The 12123-nt window shown below is 37.0% G+C and overlaps 1 long non-coding RNA gene across 12 annotated transcripts in view; it reads right to left on the reverse strand.

Annotated features, from left to right (window-relative positions):
* Positions 1-635: 635 nt before the first annotated feature.
* Positions 636-12123, reverse strand: part of LOC134484383 (uncharacterized) — a 49909-nt gene continuing 38421 nt past the window's right edge. For 6 of the 12 annotated variants that reach the window (XR_010061812.1, XR_010061809.1, XR_010061815.1 and 3 more), the window contains one exon: positions 7775-7919. This is a non-coding gene — a long non-coding RNA (uncharacterized LOC134484383). Of the gene's footprint in view, positions 1234-7774; positions 7920-8979; positions 9052-12123 lie in introns of those variants that run through there. The other 6 variants (XR_010061814.1, XR_010061811.1, XR_010061819.1 and 3 more) reach the window with 4 other exon arrangements.

Raw genomic sequence — 12123 nt, forward strand, 5'->3', positions numbered from 1 at the left:
CCTGGTGAATGTAAAGAAAGCTGTTTAGCAGGTAGGTCATGGCAGTTCTAAGTGACATCATCATTTGGCCCTCCCTGAAAAATATCTTGTACCCTGGAGAGCCCTAGCTTTTGTGATGTCACAAAAAAAATGCATAACATATATTCCCGCAGTACCTCTAGGGATTACTAAATGGCCTCTATTTCAGTGCAAACAGCCATTTGGGAAAGAGAACGAAGACGATGTACATAACAAAATGAGTAGAAGAATGTTGGCCTTCTGTTTCAGTTTAAAAAAATGAAGAAATATGTGGAAATATTTGGGAAATACATGGGAAAGCGCAGTGAGTGCTGAGCAGGGTTTGTGAGGGTTCACTGAACACACAACCTTGATTTGAGCCTTTCACATATGGGATTGAGGAAGTGGTAGCCTTTTAGTAGCATCTGGATTTCCTTGTTTGTTATGGTTCCTGGAAGTCAGAGATTTTATTATCATTAATTTCATTATTACAAAAGCCAGGTGTTAGGACGGGTACAGTTTTTTTTTTTTTTTGGTTGTTTTTTTTTGTTTTTGTTTTTGTTTTTTGTTTTTTTTTCTTTCTGAGAGTGCATGAGTTTTATTTTTTCTCCCAGAAGGAAAAAGTCCCAAGGAAAGAGGGAAAGACAAGTATTGTATCCTCAGCTCATAGTAAACTCCTCCATGTTTTTGATTCCTACATCGCAGTTTGTGTCTGACACAGATATCTGGGAGAGAGAAATACTTCTAGTTGAGAGTTCATCATCTCAGTCTTTCCACTAGTGTTATGCTGACTACCATTCCCTGACAGTGTCCCTCTAGATTTATGAATCAATATGTCTGATTACCTTGCAGTTTTATTTACTTTTATTTCTTTCATTTTTTTTTAATTTTAAGCTAATTTTAATACTTTTTGGATATTTCTATATCTATATTTAAATGTTATTTCCATTCCCAGTTTCCTCTCCGTAAGAGACCTAAATGTTTCCTTTCCTTTACACTTAAACCACCCTTACTACCCGTTGAAATTTCCTTGAACTGGGAGTGAAACCTATGGAGAACCAAAGGCCTCTCCTTCCTTTGGTGTCCAACAATGCCATCCTCTGCCACACATGCAGTTGGAGCAATAGGTCTGTCCATGTACAGTCTTTGAATATCTTTATAGTACCAGAAGGTTCTTGTTCATTCGCATTATTCTTCTGATGGGGTTGATAATGTCTTCAGCTCTTGTAATCCTTTCTAAAAATTTAACAACAAGAGGTCCGTTACACTTCTCTGGTTTGCCACTAGCATTCACTTCTGTAATTGACATGCTCTAGCTGTGACTCTCAGGGAAGATATATAACCTGTTACTGGCAGCATGCACTTCTTAGCTTTATTAACCTTAATCGTATCTAGTTTTGGTGTCTGATCTATCTATCTATCTATCTATCTATCTCTGTCTCTGTCTCTGTCTCTGTCTCTAGCTCTATCTCTTCTCTATCTCTATATCGATTTATCTATAATATATATGTATATATATATATATTTGGTGGCTTATACATCTATGAATTTAGTTGAAATTTTAACATGGATTCTGAGGTCCTAGGTCAAGAATGGAGAATCCACAAATGACAATATCAATCCTGGTCTTATGTGCCTATTGAAGTTTAGCTTTTACTGGACCTCAAGCCATTCCTTTCCCTTCCCATCATCCTGTATCTTTAGTATGGCTTGAAGAAAGAATCATGGTAAAACATCCAAAAGCTTGAAGTCTCACCCTTGGAACACAGGAAGGTAGATATTACTGAAATGATATCTAATGGGACTACATAACCGCATTGTATAGTCCATGCTGCCCTTTGATTTACTGATATCAGGTAATTTTTGCATAAAATAAAAATTTGGGAGTTTATCATTTGAAGTAGTACACAATATTTACACTATTACATTCACTTTTTAGCTTGGCCAGCTTTTTTGCAAAAATCATTGCAAAAAACTAGAATTGCAAAACGGAATTTTTGAGGACACATTCAGGAATATCTATAAAGTCCGCTATCAAGGAATGAACAATTAGAAAATGAAATTCAAAATCCACTCAATTAAATATCTGTAGGGAAACAAAGGCCTTTGGGAAACAGATAGAACTTAGGAAATTGAACTGTTTGTCACAGGAATGGAAATGGGAATAAAATTATAATACAGAAGAATCTCCTACGTCCCATGTTCCTAGATATTTTCTACACATGCCATACCCTTTATAGCTTTCTTCATTCAGAGCATGTAACCACTAATAAAGCAAAGAGAACTCTCTAGCTTTAGAGAGATGTTCTACATAAAGTTTTCCACTGTGTCAAAGGACACACCTGGAACATCACCCTAGAATCTGGTCGATATAAAGAAAGCTCTTTAGGAGGTAGGCCATGCCAGTTCTCAGTGACATGATCATTAGGCCATCCCTGAATAATCTCTTGTATACTGGAGAGCCCTAGCTTCTCCTGTGATGTCACTAGTGTTTTCCTGACTGCAACTTCCTCTCAGACATTCATTCAGTACCTCTAGATTTTATTAATAGGCCTTTATTTCAGTGTAAACAGCTATTTGGGAGGGAGAACAAATAGAATGTAGATATCAGAAATGGGGAGAAGGAAGTTGGCCTAGGGTTTTAGTTTAAAAAACGAAAAATATATGGTACATGGAAAAGCACAGTGAGTGCTGTGTAGGGGTTGTGAGGGTTCACTGAACACATAGACTTGATCTGAGCCTTCCACATATGGGATACAGAAGGTGGGACCCTCTCAGTAACATCTGGATTTCCTTGCTTGTTATGGTTCCTGGAAGTCAGAGATTTTTTATCATTAATTTCTTTATTCCAAAAGTCAGGTATTAGGAAGTGTACAGTTGTTTTTCTGATAGCTCATGGCTTTCATTCTTTTTGCCCAGGATAAAAAGGTCCTAAGGAAGGAGGGATGACAAGTATTGTATCCTCAGCTCAATGTAAACTCCGCCTTGATTTGGATTCCTATACTGCACTTTGTTTCTGACACTGATATTTGGGACAGAGATGTGCATCTAGTTAATACATCGTCATCTCAGTCTTTCCACCTGTATTACTCTGATTACCATTCCCTGATACATACCCTATAGATTTCTGCATCAATATGTATGATTCATTGATAGTTTTCTTTTCTTTTACTTCTATCATTTTTTTAGGAATTTTTAATGCTTTTTTAATTGGATACTTCTTTAATTACATTTCAAATGTAATTTCCTTACCCAGTTTCCTGTCCATAAGAGCCCTAACCTGTCCCCTTCCCCTTTTTCTATAACCCATCTTACTGTCTCTTTACATTCCATTGAACTGGGAATCAAACCTAAGGAGGATCAAGGGCCTCTTCTTTCATTGGTGCTCACGAAGGCCATCTTCCGCTTCATATGCAGTTGAAGCCATTGGTCTGTCCATGTGCAGTCTTTGAATATTGATTTAGTACCAGAAAGGTTTCATTCATTGGCATTGTCCTTGTGGGGATTAAAGCCCCATTCAGATCTTGTAATCATTTCCCAACATTTACCACAAGAAGTCCATTTTCATTCAGTTCATGGGTTTGTCACTATCATTTACCTCTGTATTTCACATATTCTAGCTGTGTCTCTCAGGAAATGTCTATATCCGGTTCCTGGCAGAATGCACTTCTTAGCTTCATCAATTTTATATCATTTTGGTGGCAGATGTATATATATACTTTTTGTGGCTCCTACAGCCAGGTGGTTAGTTGGAATGTTAACATAGAATCTGCCCAACTAGGTCAAGAATGTAGAATTCAGAAATGACAATGTCAAATAGACTCCCTCCTGTATTATGAACATATTGAATTTGAGGTTTGACTGATAACCATGCCGTTTTTCTCCCTGCCTATCCTCCGGTATCTAAGGTTTCTACTTAAGAAAGAATAATGATGAAACATCCAAAACCCTTAAGTCTGGCCATAGGGACACAGGAAGATAGGTAGTGCAGAATTGATATCAAATGGGACTATAGAACCGAATTCTGTACCCCATCTTGCCCTTTGCTTTGCTGATGCCTTGTAATTATTACATAAAAGAAGCATTTAGGAGTTTAATATTAGAAGTGAGTACACAGTATTCATACCGTTATGCTCACTCTAAAGATGGGCACACTTTGTTGTCAAAATCATTGCAGAAAATGGAATTGGAAAACAGAATTTTTGAGTACACCTTCAGGAATAATTATGAATTCCCCTGTCAAGGAATGTACAATAAGAAAGTGAAATACAATATTCATTTAATTAAAGGTCTGCACGGAAAATACTGGCCTTTGTGATACATAGATAACGAAGAAAATTGAACTCTATGTCTCAGGAATGAACCTGGGAATAAAAATATTATCTAGAATTATCTCCTACACTACATGTTCCTAAATCTTCTACCCATGGCAAGCCCATGACATACTTTCTCCATCTCAAGTAACAGCTAATAAAGCCAAGAGAAGTCTCTACCTTTAGAGAGAGGGAGTACATAAAGGTTTCCCCTGTGTCACAGGAGACATATGTGGAATGGGCACCTTTGAATCTGGTCAATGTAAGGAAAGCTTTTTAACAGGTAACATCTCAATGACATAATCATGAAGCCCTCCCTGAAACATCTCTTGTAACCTGGAGAGGACTAGCTTCTTCAGTGATGTCACAAGTGTTGTTGTTACTGCAACTCCATCCAGATATCCCTTCAGTACCTCTAGTATTTACTAATTAAACTCTAATTCAGAGTATCCATTGTGGAGTGAGAAGAAAGAGGATGAAGAGACCAGAGATGGGAAGGAGGAAGCTGGTCTTCTGTCTTGGTATAAAAAAGGAAGAAATACACGGTCCTTGGGAAAGGTCAGTGAGTCCTTGGTAGGAGTTCAGTAGGATCACTGAAGAGATAGACTTGTTCTGAGCCTTCCACATATGGGAATCAAAAGCTGTGAGCCTCTCACAAACATCTGGACTTCGCAGTTCTTATGGCTCCTGGAAGTGAGAGATTTTATATCATTCATTTCTTTATTCCAAAGTTTTTGGAAGGTCACAGATGTTTTCCTGAGAGCTCATTGCATTTATTCTTTTTGTCAATTATAAAAATGTCCTAAGTAAGAAATGAAAGACAAGTATTGTGTTGTCTGCTCAGAGTAAACTCCTCCATTCTTTGGATACCAATAGTGCAGTTTCACTCTTACACTAATTTCCTGGAGAGAGAAGTGCTTCTAGTTGAAACATCATCATCTCAGACTTTCCACAATTATTTCCACTGAATAAAACTTTAGATTTCTGAGTCAATTGGTGAGATAAGCTTGCAGTTTTCCTTTATTTCTTTTCTTTCCTATTATTTCTTTCTTTTTTTAAATTTTTTAGCAAAACTCTCAAAACTCATCCTTGGTGATGATGTACATTAGACCCATCAGATGAAATGAATTGAAAAACTCTCTAGGGAATGAGAGTGGTAAGGAAATCACATTGATGTATCATAAATGCAGTGCTAAGAGCAATATTCAGACTAGTCTGTGGAGATGCTGCCTTCATCAGAGACCACAGACCTTTAGTGGAGAATGATTCAGAATTAAACTGGGAAGGGAAAATGATGGTTGATATTGTTCTAGTAGATCTCACAACATTAAATAAGTGTTTCTTCCAGATCACTGAATGATTACTGTAAAGCAAATCCCGGAATGAACTTATGAGACCCACCATCAGACTGTGAAATAATTTGTGAAAGAAGAAATCTGTGTCTCTCCAGGGACAAACTGTTGCTTTCAAACCAACAGTAAAGTGTCCATTCTATGAATGATACATAGATATATACATATTATAGCAGGATGGATACAGAGTTTCTTCAGGTCCATGAATGAAGTATTCAGCAATTGTCCTGGCTCAGCAATAAAGGTAATTTTTGCCAACTCTTGAGAACTGAGCTCCTTCACTAGGAGCCCCATGATTGAAGGAAAGAACAAACCTGAGACAACTTGTTTCAGATTTTTATGTAGTTCAGGTTTCCTGGTCTTGGTCCTCAGAAGGAAGGACATCTTGCTTTCCAATTCTTGTTTATCCTATAATCCTTCTCTCTGCTGCACTCATGCAAATAAATTACTGTGCATTTCTTTAATAGGATACAATGCTCTTTTAATTCGGTTGACAAGAACTATAGAATATAAGTAGGACTGTATCAAAGCAGCGTATGAATATCAGACTAAGGGTATGTGGCCATTGGAAATTTGTAACTGAGCTGAAACTCTTGCTAGACTCAAACTGCAGTAAAAGGTCTTCTCTAGATACCTGGTGTAGTAGTTCGTGTTCCCTAAGAGATAGTAAAGGATGAATCTCTCTGTACAGAGCTATCGAACTAGTCACAATTATCACACACTATGGACCACATACTTTAACACTGGCTGACTATTTTTAAAGTCCTAGAATCCATTATTTTATTAGTTCAAAAGGCTAGATGTCACATCTGGTCATTTGTATATGGATACATCTTCAGTATGCAGGTTCTAATGTCTGTGAGTGTTTGGTAGCATTGTTAGTGCAAAAATGAAAAAGTAAATGCTTCTTTCTTCCATGTTTTCTATAGGGATTCAACTAGAATGCATGGTTTAGAATACATTGGGTTTGCCACTCTCAAACAGACCAGTATCTTCAACTGAACATTCTATTCTGGGAAGCTGCACCCTGTCAGCATGGCTCACGTGTATGTGAACTGCAAGATCTAGTCTGAGAAAGCGGTCCTGTTCATCGATCCCACCTGCCCCTATGAAAGAAATACCCAAGACTTCCTCAATCAACTCCTTTGCAAACATGGTCTTCTGGGATTTGAAGACATTACATCTACTAACAACACCAATGCGATTCAAAATTACTTTCAACAGCTGCCTGGAGTGAGATTTGTTCCTTGGGTCTTTATATGTAGAGAAAGACTGCATAGGCAGACACAGTGATCTAATCTACCTGCAACAGAATTAAGAGATGATGATGTGGCTGAAGCAGATTGGAGCTCTGCAGTTATAAAAGGGATGTCAGTAAAAGCCCATGCTGACAGCAGACATTCAGACATCCTGAAACCATGCTGAGAGTTGATGTTTGTCACAGATGATTTCAGTATTTTCTTATGATTGGGATTTTCAACAAATTGGCTTTTATTCTATTCCTCAGTGCAAAAAATCTGTTGCTGTTGGCCTCAAACCATGGGTTAGGGAAACTTAAGAGACAACAGTGGTTTCATTATCCAGTCTTCATGTGCTGACATGTCTCTACCTCTAAGTCCATGTTTCACAATCCAGTGGATTTAAATCTCCAGGGAATCAGTTACTGTTTTTCTACCATGCTGGTCTGCTGAAGTCATTTTACAGAAGTCTACTTCCTAGTAATTATTAAAGTATTGAATATTGTGAAGTTGTTTATGATTTACACACAGGCCTTTCATGATCCAATCATGTACCATCCCACTTCTGCATTTGCAGCTCTCAGCCAGTGTTCTCAACCTATCCATCCAACGACCCACAGAAGTCCACAGTTGCATGAGGATGCTGTTTGAAAAACAGATGAATAGCTTTAGCATAGTTGCTCTTCACTGTAGCCATATTAACACATACCGCAGAGCACTGATTCATTCAGCTCTGTTTGTAGTATTTAATTGCCCATAAAGCCCCAAACAGTTGTGAGTTGATTTTGTCAGAGTACCAGCAAAGTCAAATATGAAATGCAAAATTTCAGAATTCTCCTTCCAAGGCTGTTTGTGAAAGAAGTTGTTTGCAAAACACTGTACTAATAAATTTATTCCATTCTCACTTTGATATTTTGATTTGATATCTTGAAGTGCCATTTAATTATCATTGAAGTGCAGGTTCCGTCTATTGTCTCCTGAGAAGGATTCATTCCTCAAAAGGTAGTATCTGCAGATGCCTGAAAAAATAAATATAAAGACGAGATATTGATGAAGTTCTAGGTTAAAGAAGCAACATCCCACCCCAAAGATCCATATAAGAAATACATTTTACATTGACCTTATATTATGCAGAAATTATTCACATATTCCCTCTATCTATGGGGTTTAATTAATCTCAGATGAATAGTTGACAACCAAGAGTAGCCTTTAGTATCATTTTACCCTCTTCACTAATAATTTTGAGCAAATGGAACACTAAAAGATCACAAAGAAGAAATGGTTATATCAAAAGATACATGTGGGTCAGCTTTAACTCTCATGGTCAAGGTGACTTTGGACACGGTCGTTATGGTCATGGATTGCTCTCATAAGACTCTGCAGAAATTGTTCCTACTGCCTCACTTTAAGCTCAAGGAAGTCCAAGCTCCCAGAGCTGATCAGGTTCCCTTATAATGCACTTGAAAGCCAAATACGCTTAAGAACATTTGATGTGCTTTAGCTCTATTTTCAGGATTTTTAAGCCTCTACCAAATAGCAAACTGTCCTTTTTACTCCCTTCTCAACACCTCTAAATCTGCCCTATCTCAATTGCTCAGTTGTCATTAGTCATAGCGCAGCACCCCAAATATGAGCTTATCTTACTGTGTTTTTAACATCCTGCCTGCTACACCAATGGCCACTCCATACTAGATCTCACATGACTGGTAGCTCTTACTCCACCCTTAAATCCTTTCTCCACCCTTGTGTCTACTTGCCTGTTTGCAGGAATACTAGATATCCTCACAACTGGTTGGCCAAGAGCATCTTTATTGAACTATAGAGAATCAATTTGGGAACAGGACCTTCAGTGTTTGCAGGAAGATTCCCGATCTAAGAATCAAAACGTGACCAAACAAGACTCAATCCATGTCTCTGGTTTTGTGTGGGAGATAGAGGAATTAGAATTTCAGAGTTGAAATTCAAATAATTGTAATATACATGTAGTATTAATTATGCCAGGATAAAAGGATCCAAAAAGTGGAAATGGGCAATATGAAAGGCAAGAGAAAAATCCCTAGTACAGCAAACAATGTGGACCTGTTAGAGAGACTGGGCTCTTTCCAGCCATCTGAATTTGTACTTGAAATTCTTCTGACCACTTCTTGATCTCTGCATGTAGAAAAGAACAAAAAGAAAAAGAAAACATAATAAAACAAAAAAAAATCACCAAAATGAAACTAAAAGCAAAAGCAAAAGCGAATCAACCCCAATCCTAAAAGAAGAGGACCAAGTGAAGATTGCTTGAGGTCCTCATTTTTAACTACAACTACAAGCGACCAATAGCTTTCAATTCAAAATTTTTTTCATTATTTTATTTGAAACTTCTCTGTGGGTCAAAGAAACAAGGTTTATAAGCTGCAAAAACAGGAAACAGAAACAAACCATACTATAGAGCTCACCACTGGTATTACTATGGTGACTGTGGGCAATGCGGAGAATACTGCTGTTTGACAATGGGTCTTTTGGTTTTATATATGCTGGCAATATCTATGATTCTGAAATGAATTAGAGTCATCACCGAATCATGACTAAATCAACTGTTCCTTTTCTTTGGATAACAAGATATGGCAAACTGTTGACTGACTATCATTTGTATTTTGGACCTAGCCTCTGTGGTAAAGCTAAGGTTTTTGATGGAAAATCCTCCACCAAAACACTGTTTTGTCAATGGTGCTGCCAGCCAAAAACCATTTCCTGAGGCTAATCTGCAATCTCCAGAAGAGGAGATTTTATTTCTAATAATAATCTTCTACCAGAGAAGCTTTCTTCAAATCCCAGACATACAAGAGAGAAAAATTTAAAGCAGGTCCACTACAAGCAGCAAGAAGACAAGAATATACACTGGTTTCACAACTATGTATTACAGTATTTGGAATTTTAGCTAGAGGAATATGACAACCGAAGATGATCCAGGGAATACAAATGAAAAATTAAGAAATCAAAATGTTCTCGTTTGCAGATGTCATGACACCATTTTAAAAACTCTAAAAATGTATCAGTCTCTTAAGACTGAAAAAATACGGTCATAAAATCAGAATATCATACGAACACACAAAATTCCTTAGCCTTCCTTTATTAATTAATCAAAAATTGACATTATTATACTATCTACTTATTCTTAAAACTATAAAAGTTTGATTTATTCAAGTCTTTAAGGTCCTTCAGAACATCAGCTGGAATGTTCTTATATGTTTTCTGGATGGATCATTGTTACTTCGTATGTCTTCTCATAGTATGCTTTATATCTATGCGAATTCAGGGTATTTTGTTATATATTTTAAGAGTGTTTCAAGTGGAATACTTCCCTTGTTTCTCTCCCATGGTTTGAAATTGGAAAACAAAAACGATAACGTGTTTTGAGTTTTCACTTTGAATTGTGAATATATTTTCAGCTTTAAGAAACTTAAACTTTTAAATAACAATTGTCTCTATTCAGGATCACGTCTAGCTAATTCATAGTGGTCTTTGCATTTTTAATATTTTCATCCACAATATTTTATTTTATATATTCAGATTATTGTGAGGGGAATTTGACCCATATTTCCTCAAAGTATGGTTTGGATTGGCATAAAGGAAGGCTAAGGAATTTTGTGTGTTCGTATGATATTCTGCTTTTATGACCGTATTTTTCAGTCTTACGAGACTGATACATTTTTAGAGTTTTTAAAATGGTGTCATGACATCTGCAAACGAGAACATTTTGATTTCTTAATTTTTCATTTGTATTCCCTGGATCTTCTTCGGTTGTCATATTCCTCCAGCTAAAATTCCAAATACTGTAATACATAGTTGTGAAACGAGTGTATATTCTTGTCTTCTTGTTGCTTGTAGTGGACCTGTTTAAATTTTTCTCTCTTGTATGTCTGGGATTTGAAGAAAGCTTATCTGGTAGAAGATTATTTTTAATGTTGACTTGAATCTGTTCACAAGTATTTTATTGAGAATATGTGTGTATAGGTTTAAATTAGTGTGTAAAATACTCCCTCTTCCTCTCTTTGTGTCAGTGGTCCGTACCTCTTTCTCCGTCTCTCATTACCTTCCCTTTTGCCAGATTGTCCCCCTGTCTCACTCTCTCTCCTTATTTTCTCTATCATTGTTAGATAATACCAGATTCAAAATAGAATTTTAATGTATTAAATCCTTTTGTCTACTTTATGAAATAGTCCTAAAAACTTTAAATGCTATTTAAATGTATATTCATTTCTTTTCAACTGAATACATGTGAATCTATGATATTTGAGGTGGAAGAAATTAAATACCTGATTCTATGTAATTATTTAGTATAGAGCTGTTTTAATTATGCAAAGTGAGCTGATTTAATATTGCTATACCCAATACATCTAGTATATACTCTCACTTCCAACCCCGACCAGCAGGAAAGGAGCAACACCACACGTTCTTCTCAAAGCAGTTTATTCAGGAACCCTTTTGTCTGCAAGCAGAAACAATGCCTCCATCCAGCCCCCGAGGCCACTCCCTTATATCCTCCCTCAACCACCTCACCAGTCTGTGTAACCTCTGTTCATAGGTCCACGTCATATAATGTTATGGTGTGCCTGCGCAGTTCTCACAATGGGGCATGGGCTTAATTTCAGGTGCTATTCGTGAGACGTGGCAGCAGTCCCGGACTCCATCTTGGGATTGCCACTACGCCAGCTCCCCACAGTAAATCACGAATGCTTTAAAAAATATTCTAGATTTGGGACTGTAAATCTAAATAATCTGTGTTTTCTCCATGTTTCCTTTATTCTCTATCATTTTATTAATTCAACCCTTTCATTACCTAACATGGCCAGAGGTTATGACGATCTTGTTAATACTTTCCAAGAGTGACCCCTTCCTTTCATTCATTATATAGTTGTCTACATTTTACTGATTTCAGCCATGATGAGTTGGATATACATGTTATACACCTTCCACAAGGCCAAAAAGCCATTCTGAAACAAGGTGAAAAGAAACTTTAGGTGTAGAAAATTGTGGGAGGGATCAGACATAAAGTGTGTCTTCTGGATACAAGAAGTATTGCCCTCATGTCACATAGCAGCTGTTGTTTCCTGCACAGCTTCAAACCAGTCAACAGGGAAGAATGCAGGGAAAAGGCCTGAAAACTGCTATACCTATCTGACATACTATGGACAGTTAGTATCTTCAGTTGGAGGATTGAAAATTATTTGTAAGGGT

Source organism: Rattus norvegicus, chromosome Y (assembly GCF_036323735.1).
Source record: "Rattus norvegicus strain BN/NHsdMcwi chromosome Y, GRCr8, whole genome shotgun sequence".
In the NCBI taxonomy this organism is placed as follows: Eukaryota; Metazoa; Chordata; class Mammalia; order Rodentia; family Muridae; genus Rattus; species Rattus norvegicus.